This window comes from Euleptes europaea, chromosome 13 (assembly GCF_029931775.1).
Source record: "Euleptes europaea isolate rEulEur1 chromosome 13, rEulEur1.hap1, whole genome shotgun sequence".
Lineage (NCBI taxonomy): Eukaryota > Metazoa > Chordata > Lepidosauria > Squamata > Sphaerodactylidae > Euleptes > Euleptes europaea.
Window position 1 is genome coordinate 15,842,910 of NC_079324.1, and position 11,663 is coordinate 15,854,572.

Consider the following 11,663-nt stretch of genomic DNA (forward strand, 5'->3'; position numbering starts at 1 on the left):
GCCTTGGGGGGGGGGAGTATTATTATTCTCTCCCCTCCCCATCGCCGAAGCCTGGAATAATAACCTGTGTGGGGGGGAAATGGGGCCTGTTGGCTCTGGTACTCCGCAACAGCCCCTTCCAGCTGGGGCAAAGGCCATCCCGTGTTGGGATAAACGGGCAAAAAACGGATTTTACAACTTTAGTGAGTTATAGAAACTAGTCTTAATATCTTTATAGTTTACTGTTGATAGATGTTTTTTTTTTAAACTGTTAAGACGCTTCTTCGGAAGTCGGGTGATGGGTCACATTTTTAAGGTGGGCGGAGGGTCGAAGGGGTATCTTTCTTGGCCTTTACAACTACGAATGTATTAATAAGTATATACAGATACTCTTTTGTATTTTCTTTTGTTATTTTCTTTTTATATTATTTTTGTTTTATGTTTTGTGTTATAAAATTAATAAAAAATTATATATAAAATTTATATATAAATATAAAATTTATGTATATACACACACACACACACACACACACACACACACACACACACACACACACACACATATATATATATATATATATATATATATATATATATATATATATATATATATATATATATAAAAAACAGCCCCTTCCCCCCACCCAGGCAGAGGTTTGTTGGCTTTTAAAGCGGGAGGGGTGGGGTAGGCTTTAGCCTTAGATGCAGGGTGGTCTTAGGGTGGTTTCTTGTGGAAGGGGGTCGCAACAAGGTGTGTATGTTGGGGGGGTGGGGGTTCAGAGCCAATGTAAATCAAAACGGGGAGGGGATGCCTTCGCTGCCTTGAGCCTTTTCTCTGGTGAGCATTAGCAAGTGGTTAATTGGCTTTTGGGGGTGAACACATGAAGCTGCCTTGTACCGAATCGGACCCTTGGTCCATCGAAGTTAGTATTGTCTGCTCAGACTGGCAGCAGCTCTCCAAGGTCTCAGGCAGGGGTCTTTCGCATCACTTACTCGCCTAGTCCCTGCATCTGGAGATGCCCGGGATTGAACCTGGGCCCTTCTGAATGCCCAGCAGATGCTCTACCACTGAGCCACAGTCCCTCCCCATCATAAACACACGAAGCTGCTTTATTCTGAATCAGACCCTTGGTCCATCGAAGTTAGTATTGTCTACTCAGACCGGCAGCGGCTCTCCAGGGTCTCAGGCAGGGGTCTTTCGCATCACTTACTCGCCTAGTCCCTGCATCTGGAGATGCCCAGGATTGAACCTGGGCCTTTCTGCATGCCAAGCAGATGCTCTACCACCGAGCCACAGTAGGACTATTTTGTTATTGGTAGGTGGTCCGGTTTGTATGGTAGCGATTTTGTTTTGGGGGGCTTACAGGTATCACAGGCTCATTCCTTAGGCTTGCCGTTCTCTGGGTGGAGCCTGGAGATCTCCCCGAATAACATCTGATCGCTGGACAGCGGGGATCAGTTTTCCTGGAGGAAAAGACCGCTTTGGAGGGTATGCTCCTTGGCGTTATGTCCCACTGAGGTCCATCCCTTTCCTCAAATCCCACCCTCCCAGGCTGGACCCCGAAATCTCCAGGAGTTTCCCAGCCTGAAGCTGGCAGTACAGATATGCACAAAGGAAGTGAACTTATCTCAAGGAAGAAATAATGAGTTATTAGTTTTATTTATGGTAGAGGCAGACAGTGGCAAACCACCTCTGTTTGTCTCTTGCCTTGTAAACCTTATGGGGTCGCCATAAGTTGGCTGCAACTAGAAGGCACTTTACACACACACACACACACACACACACACACGAGTCTTACTTATCGGGGAAAATGCAAATAATAGCAGAAGTTTTAAATTCTTCATTTTTTCATGTCAAGAACGACAAATCATATGAAGGACAAACTTTAAGAAGTGTATATGATACGGGTTCCATGAGTTCGAATCCCTAAGCTTGCCGGGTGACCTTGAGCTAATCACACACACTCAGCCCCGGCTTACCTTACAGGCTTGTTGTGAAACTAAAATGGAGGAGAAGATAATGATTTAAGCTTTGGATCCCCACTCGGGAGAAATGAAGAAAATAAATGAATATAGGGGTTCTGCCATTAGTTATTTTACACTGGTGAAGATTGTTTAGTGTTCTCTCCATCTGCTAAATGTAGCTCTGTAGTGAGGTTGTTGGAAGTGCTGATTTTATGAACAAAATAAATGGAGGTTCTTCACGTTTAACATGTAGTAGAATTCCTAATATATTGTAACAGAAAAATTGGAATGTGGGGGGAGTCTGAGGCTCTGCCTCTTAATGATAGAAGTATATGAGGGAGCCCTGACCTGGATAACCCAGGCTAGTGTGATCTAGTCAGATCTCAGAAGCTAAGTAAGATCGACCCTGGCAAGTATTTGGGTGGGAGTCCTCGAAGGAATACCAGGATCATGGTGCAGCAACAGGCAATGGTAAAGCACCTCTGAACATCTCTTGCCTTGAAAATCCCAGCAGGAGTTGCCATAACCCATGGGAAGTAGTTGTGAATTTCCTGCATTGTGAGGGGGTTAGATTAGATGACTCTGGTAGTCCCTTCCAACTGTGTGATTATAAGTCATATATGGCTTGACGGCAAAAAAAAGAAGAGGGAGGGTTAGGATTCTGTGAATGTATAAAAATATTAAATGCACACAAGGTCTGTAAGCTTTTCCTGTCAGAAATACAACTGAAGGAGTTGTACCCCCCACCAGAATTAATGGAAAATTCTAGTCAGGTCTAGACTTCTGAGAAATAGATAAGGAGAGGTAGGAGGTTTGCTGGATTTTGGGATCAGAGTTATATTGGATTGCTGACATTCTGTCAAAAACAGGAGCAAATGGCACGTGGCCTGTGCAGTTCAGAAACATTTCAGAAATGGGGAGCTCAGATACAAAATAGTTCTTGCAAGATTATTTTTAAACATAGATAAGGCTAAGGCTCAAATTGCCAAAAGGTGCAGATTTTGTCTTGTTTGTTGGCCATGTTTGTTATCAAGAGGCTGTTGGTTGAATGTTTCAGCTCGAATACTGAGAATTGCTGTCCTGCCCTACATGTGTCATAGGGGACTTTGGCAGATTTTTTTTTTGTAAGTGTGAGTACAGCATTTCAAACAGTAGGGGAATAATACATGCTTTGTGTTGACAGACACATATTGTAATCTGCAACTCCTCCACCCACATAAGGAAGTAGTTAAGCGGTTGCCAAGAAAAGAACTGACTCAGTCCCTGACATACACTTTAAGTTGCTTGCATTTCACTAATAGTATTTTCTGCTCACATGGACAGCTTTTCCACCTGTAATTTACTAGGCAGTTTAATGCTTCCCTTCTGTTGAAGCCTCCTTAACCTCATAAGGAAGGAAGTATGTAATAGTTTATTAAAGACCTTTTCTCACATGCGGTAGCAAACCAGGGTTTGCCACTGAGTGTACACTCAACAGAGAACCACAGCTAGTCCTGCCTCTCTAATATGTACATCTGTAATAAAAATATCTTTCAAAACTTATTTGTAGCATTTGTGTGTTATATGCTTAGATAAATACCTACAATATGTAATGTGTGAAACTGGTCCAGTTATTCATAACTACTAGTTCTAAGAAACCAATCTTGGGTCTTTTGACTAGTTACAGTAGCATGTGAACAGGCATGCTTCAAGAGCAGTGTTATGACAGGAAATTTTGCTACATGCTACATCAATTAATATCGCTTGAAAATCTTTAAAATTTCCCTTTTTTCTCAAAAAAAGTTGTTTATTGAATTATTTTTAACAATGCAACAAACTAGAACAAAAAAACAAATTACATTTAAAAATGAAAGATTCTTAAAAGTGGGTCTTGTAGACATACATTGTCCTTACTTCTGTTCCTTTCAGGAACTATAGACTGGTAAGGAAAAGCAGGTGCCTTTCTTGTAATATATAGTAGCATCCCAAATGTAGTAGCATCTGCTCTCCTCTGCATGCGTCCTACCCCACTTCGTGCTGTTGGATCACTTTTATGGGAACTGTAGTAAGGAAGAGACAATATGAGTTTGCTTTTCCCATGGGCTCCATTGTAAAGGATATATAGCACTCTGTTTCTGTACAACGGAAAAGACAGTAACTTCAACAAATCTTGCAGCAAGAAATTCCGAATGAACAGAGAACTACATTCCAGAACTTTTTATCTGGTACATTCAATATAATTAGCTGACCTTAGGAGGTCTCAAATGCAGCATATACCATCTTTCTGTTTTTGTTGGATAGACTAAAGAGTCCAGCCCACAAAGCATGCAATATAAATTGAGTGCTTTATTTTCTGTTGTAGTCTGTTCATTATCAGGATAAGTAATAGCTTCAGGAAGAAAAGATAGCAGATGGAATTTGAACATCTATGCTTTTTATCTGCAATTTTATCAAGTTTTAAATTTAGCTACTTTTATATACTGGATAATGTAAGGTGGAGCTTTGGGCATTGGGCAAGCTCAGACAATCCGTAGATAACGAAAGGAGACAAGTCGTTGCCATAGCAGAGACAGGGCAAAAGCGGGAGGCTCTTTAAGGATATGTAGAATTTAAATCAATCCATCCATAAAATGTGTGCATAAAGTACCTTTTATAAAAAGGATTCTAGAAATTTGCAAACCACCTCAGGGAGATCCAACTTGATCCACTTGCGCCACATTAGAAAGCTGTCTTCGTTAAAAGCAAACAAAAGTTATTAAAACATTTTTATAGTAGAGCAGCCATAATGCTAAATATTACTATGAAGGGAGGTGTCAAGGAATATTAAAAGTAAAAGGATTAGGACTAACTTTTAAAAAAGGGACTGGAATGAAAGAAGGAAGGGGATCAAGAGGAATCATTACAATGCTGCACAATTCAGTTTTTACTTCAATAAGATCTCAGTTTGCTTTGCGCTTGGTTAATCGCATGGCTCTGGATATGCCATTCATGCTGTGGACGCGACTGTTACTCTTCATACGTTCACAAGTATATCGGAAAGCTTATCTAGCCACTGTTTAACTTGTGTTATATTTGCAGTTTACTCATTTATACAACCCTTTATCTCTTATTAAGGGCCTAATATATCTAAGGGCCAACAATTGAGAAATGGGTGCAATCGTTACTTCTAAAGAAAAAAGACACTAACAGAATTGTTCTTGTAAAGCATTGCAGAGTTTCAAAGTAACTGAGTGAATCTACATAGTGTGTAATAAATTTCCCTGAGCCCTCTCACACTGCTAATGCTTATCATTAGGTTTCACTCCTTTTCTCAACAGCCTGTGTGACATTTTGTTGAATTATAGGGTCCACAGTTTAGCCTTTGATAGCCCCCCCCCCCTCCATTCTATCCTCACAGGGGCCTCTCTGCATGTAAAACAATTAGATGCTTTATGGCAAATATTCTAGAAGCTTGGACTGAGCATAGGGTCCTGTTTGCATCTGTAAGGGAAAATGTAGTGATGCCTTTGTAAACACATGAGACCCTCAGAGATGAAGATGAGATATGATCTTGTGGATCCTTGGCTTCCTTCACATTTACATGTGAGGAAATGATTTGTAACCATGATACGGATAGTACCTCACTTTATGCAAAAGGAGCCTTTTCTATAAAATCCCAGTGTTTCTCAGGAGTTTTGTACAGGGATGCATATTGTTGCATGTGCTGTTGCTATATGATAAACTGCAATCTTTCTGGAGTGAAGTACTTCGCAGTGTAGAGTAGTATCAGGTATTGCAAACAATCCACCCATTGATTACATACTGGTATAAATATGGAAGTTTATGAGCAAAAAACTGTCCCATTGCATGAAAGTTGGAAATGGAGAAGAAATTCTGAAGTCTTAAATTCTGTGGAACTATATCCCTTTCCATTCACCAAACAGATGGTTGGTACTGTATGGCCTTGGGCCAGTCATTAATCCATCAGCTGGCCTACCTGACCTGATAAGGTGAGAGGATACAATGGGGAAAGAGAACCTATGTGTACCATTCTGAGTTTCTTGGAGGGAGGGCAGGATGCTAACATGATAGTTTTTTGGCCTTGCCAATCATATGTTGGAGAATTGTGCCTGAATTGAACAGGTTCGTGTATCCAGACATAAAGCAGATGATTTGCACCATCAAAGCTAACTACACTAATTGTTTTAGGATGGCATGCATACCAGCACCATCCAGAAGAATCGAGCATTGCACATTTGTCTTCAGCAATTGCTGCCAGTGGGAACGCAGCAAACTGTGTCACAACCATAAAGTTTTTGCAGTCAACCCTGTTTGCATACCAACAGTGAATATGAGAAAATTGGCTGCTCCCTAGTCACTGGTGGCTAGCCCAATCTCGTCAGATCTCAGAAGCTAAGGAGAGTCGACCCTGGCAAGTATTTAGATGGGAGACCTCCAAGGACTACCAAGTTCGTGATGTAGAGGCAAGCAATAGCAAACCACCTCTGAATGTCTCTTGCCTTGAAAATCCCACCAGGGGTTGCCATAAGTCAAATGTGACTTAACAGCAAAACAAAAACAAAGAAGTCACTGGTTACTAGGAGCAAATCTAAAGAAAAAGGTCTACCATGGTATCTGAAATACTATGGCCTGGGTATAGATGGACTCATATGGAGCAGTTCTGTAACTTGGCAGCTTTTCACACAGGGAAAATCTTGTATAGTTCACCTGTTGCTGCTGTGGATGTCATATATAGCACAGTGACAACAGGGCTTTTGCGTGGCAGGTTTCTCCATAGTTTCTCTGCCCCAGATCCCTTGCGGCAGGCATCTCTCCCAATGTTTTTTGGTGTGTTTTTTTTAAGAAATTTGCAGTTAAATATGATACAACTATCTATGTATCAGGTTCTCTGAATTAACATAAGAACATAACATAAGAAAAGTCATGCTGGATCAGACCAAGGTCCATCAAGTCCAGCAGTCTGTTTACACAGTGGCCAACGAGGCGCCTCTAGGAAGCCCACAAACAAGATGACTGCAGCAGCATTATCCTGCCAGTGTTCCACAGCACCTCATAGAATAGGCATGCTCCTCTGTTAGTGTAAAGCAGAGGTTCCCAAACTGTGCAGCACGGAGTGCTCCATGAAGAGACTGGAAAGAAAAATACTGCTGTCATTTGGTATAGTATATAGGTGCTAAGTGAAAATTAGTGCTCTGTGACAAATTTCCTGAAAAGTGCTCAATGACCCAAAAATTTTGGGAACCACTGCTGTAGAGAATAGGTATTCATGTTTTTTTTTGGGGGGGGGAAGCAAGTCTCTGGACCCTTTAGTTGCAGAGAGATGTCTTTCACCCATTTCCACAATAAAAAAATACTAGAGACCTTTTTAAAAAAAAATGAAAACTTGGGGTGAAAAGGACCTGGGGTGAGGGAAGAAGTGGCCCGCAGCCAAGAAAATGGCTGTCATGTGGGCAGGACCAGAAAAATCAGAAATTTTCCACTGACATGGCAGCCAATTAGGCTTTGCTGTGATCTGTCCCTAAACTTGGCAGTAAAGTAGGTTTAGCGAAGATTGTACAAAAGCCAGGGATGCTCCAGAAGGTGCACAAATGTGCCGTGATGCTATAAGGAAGCTGGGGGAAGCCCTGCTGTCCAACAGCCCCAATCCCAGGGCAAATAACCCATGTGGAAATGACCCAGCTGGCAGAAGAAGAAGAGTTGGTGTTTACATGCCGACTTTCTCTACCACTTAAGGAAGAATCAAACCAGCTTACAATCACCTTCTATTCCCCTTCCCACCACAGACACTCTGTGAGGTAGGTGAGGCTGAGAGAGCTCAAAAAGAGCTGTGACTAGCCCAAGGTCATCCAGCTGGCTTCATGTGGAGGAGTGGGGAAACCAACCCAATTAGCCTCTGCCGCTCATGTGGAGGATCAAATCCGGTTCTCCAGATCAGAGTCCACCTCTACAAACCACCTCTCTTAACCACTCCACCACGCTGGCTTTGTGTAATCCGCGCAATCCCAGCCTTCCACCTGCTATCTAGGATTAGTACCAACCTACCATCCAGTGTTGTAAAAAAAAAAATTATGTGGAGTGCTTTAAACATTTCTAAAAGCATTGCATAATATTATCATTATTCAGTGCACATTTTAAGCCTTGAGTATAACAAGGTTATGGCCGCTCTACTTTCCACTCTAAAAAACAAGCCCTGCTTTCTGCACTAGCCAATGGTGTCTGAACAGTTTCCACAAACAAGCTCATGTGGAGCACATTAAAGGTAAAGGTCCCCTGTGCAAGCACCAGGTCATTTCTGACCCATGGGGTGACGTCACATCCTGACTTTTCCAAGGCAGACTTTGTTTACGGGGTGGTTTGCCATTGCCTTCCCCAGTCATCTTCCCTTTACCCCCAGCAAGCTGGGTACTCATTTTACCGACCTCGGAAGGATGGAAAGCTGAGTCAACCTTGAGCCGGCTACCTGAAACCAACTTCCATTGGGATCGAACTCAGGTCATGAGCAGAGCTTGGACTGCGGTACTGCAGCTTACCGCTCTGCGCCACATTACAGTAGTTTTATCCTTGAGACTTCAAAGTCACAACTTAGTGGGAATGAGAAACTGTTGCATTTCCTCTACCAGATGAAAATGAAAGAACTCGTTTCATTTTTCCATGTTAAAAATGACAAATAATAGAACAAGAAGAGTCAGGGACAAACTTCAAGAAGTGCATCTTTAAGATATGGGTTCCTTGAGTTTGAATCCCTAAGCTTGGTGGGTGACCTCCAGCCAGTCACACATGCTTAGTCCCAGCCTACCTCACAGGCTTGTGGTGAGACTAAAATGGAGGAGAGGTGAATGATGTAAGCTGCTTTGGGGTCCCCGCTGGGGAGAAAGGCAGGGTATACATTAAATGAATAATTTACCGCCTCCTTCCTCATGTTGCTGAATCAAGTTCTGCTCTTCCCTCCACCTTGGCTTCCCCTTTCTCCCTCATCTGCCATTCCAGATATTTTTATTCATTGCCGCTTCCTAATTTCCCTTCTCAATCTGGAGTGGCGGGTGAAAAGGCCCTTCCTGCACCGCAGCTATTTTTATTTGCTTTAGTTTGGTTGAAATGTGAAGGCCGTACTGCATTATATGAATGCTTCCCCTAGATGGAGCTCCATAACCAAGAACTGCTCTTAATCCCTATCAGGCTTCTGTTGAAGAGACTATTGAAGGCTGGTTTTGGTGGAGGCCCTGCTCTTTGTCTCTCTGTTCTGTTTCTGAAGAATTCCACTTGTGCAGAAACGTAACAGGACTTGGAGTCTGTAAATGTGCTTGCAAATTATTTAAACCATTCAGACTCCTGAAGAAAATGTCTCCTGCGAGGTGGAATGTCATCTGTTCTGCTGTAGCTTGATACATATCTCAGAGCAGCTATGGCAGCCATCATGTTCTCTGTCCCTGGCAACCGACTGGTACTCTTGATTAATATAACAGAATCTCTGATTCATGCAAACTGGGCGCTGTTTTCTTTTTAAACAAATGTAATTTTAGATGTGTTTTTACATACACAGATGCTATGGGTGATGTATGTATGTTTGACTAACCATGGCTAAAATACAGAAAAGGTGATGGTTAGTTTCTGGTGAGGAAAAGAATTCTGGAGTATTTTCATTATACATTTTAAAGGCTGTTCTCTGGCATTGAGAACAGGTTCTGGGTGTCATGGCCCAGACTTCAACAGGCGAAGCATCATCAGAGGAAGAGCCAGAGCAGGGAGAAATAACGGCATTGCACCTCAGGCAGCTGAGAATGCAGGGCAGGGTGAAGGACAACAGGTAGGAGTAAACACCAGCCCTGCTGAGGATTTGGAAGTAAACACAGAATCACCTCCTTCGGCACAACCGGATGCAGCTGTAACTCCACAGAAGCAGGAGCCACCCAGCTCACCTGAAGCCACTCAACAGCACAGGCAAAATGGAGAATGGAGTTGCAAAGTAAAAGGAGAAGTGCACTCCTACAGGCACTAAGAAGACGGCGAGTTGTCTGAGGATGAGAACTAAGGCAAAGAGAAACAGCTTAAAACTATGCTTGGAATAGACAGATGTTGCGAAAGCAATTGTTGCAAAAGGATCTCTGACTTTTGTTGCTAACGCTACTAGACATTGATAAACGGACTTCAGACCCTGTGGACATGACTTCTGACCCTGTGGACCAGACTTTTGACTTTGCCTCTGCACGCGGACTTTATCTTGGTTTCCATCTCCTGGCGGGACACCCCCCCCCCCATTCCTGCATTCCTGAACTACTAACAGCCTGCTCTCAAGACCAGTACCCGGCAGTAACCCGACACAACCTGGCCTAGCACACTGGGTCTGAAACCTGGCTTAGATGACTTCCTTGTATGAAATGCCACGCCCCAGGCGTCTTCCTCCTCAAGACAAATGTTATTTTCCTTACACATAATTATCCACCACCCCCTTCCTATCTTCCTTTGTTTTTTAGCTTCCAACTCTTTCGAAAAAAGGCAGTAAATAGAATTTTCAGCTCTTCAGATCATATAGATTCTTTCCAGCCTATTTTGTTTTGAAATCTTTAAGAGTTTCTTATGGCAATTCTTTGGCCAATATTCATGCTTTTCCCCACACACAGCTCCCCCAAAGCTAGTTTTTCTTTAGTATATTCAAAAACAACTTTAGTCTATCCTGAAGTTGCTGACATTCTTTCAATGTGCACTTGGAAAGATCCTTCTCCATTTTGTGCCCATGGTGCTCTTTCTTCACGTCAGTTCGTTTTCTCATCAATTCATAGGTCAGGGTCCCATGGGGTTGCCAACTCCAGGTTGGGAAATTTTTGAAGGTTTTGGGATGGTGCCTGGGGGGTTGGGGGCAGGGAGGGACCTCAGCTGGGAATAATGCCACAGAGTTCACCCTCCAAAGTAACCCTTTCGTCCAGGGGAACGGATCTCTGCTTTCTGGAGATCAGTTGTAATTCTGAGAGATTTTCAGGTCCTACCTGGAGGTTGACAACCCTAACGGCAGCCAGAAACAGTTTTATTATTTTCTTGTCAGCTGTCTGGATTGTTGTGTTGTAGGAAAAAAGGCCATTGTTTCATTCATAAAGAAGAACATCTCTCTTCTTGAAAGGGTGCGAATGAGTGAGAGGGAGGATGTGCTATTTACATATGTTAATATTGTGTGCCTCTTTGATATTTTATTTGTATCATCTGAACTTTGCCTGACTGAATTCATTCTAGAAATCAGGGCCCTTGCATTTTTTTTTCTTACTGAGCTTGACAATGCATGAAATCTTCCAGTTACATTGTAAAATGCTACATTGTGATTCTCTCGGTTGGACTGCTGTAACATGCTTGCTGCAGGGCCACCCTTGAAGACCTCAAGGTTAGTTGGTGCAAAACGTGGCCTTTTGACAGGAGTTTCCTGTCATTGAAGTGCCTATAAACTTTGTTTATATGGGAAAACATATTATTTCACATGTATGAACACTCATAGAGTTATGAGGTGCTATGCTCAGGTATAGAGCATAGCATCAGACACATATATATTCTGCACACACATGGAAGCTTTGGGAACGTTGGCATCCACAACTATAAGAAGCCAACAGATTACATACTTGCCTGGTACGGGCTTTCCCCAGTAGAGAAAAACAGTGTCTTACCTTCACTGTTAGGAAGACCAAGTGCTTGCTTAGAGACAGCCTCGGGCAATATCTATAGGCTATTCTAATGAGATATTGGAGTAGACACCCAACGTG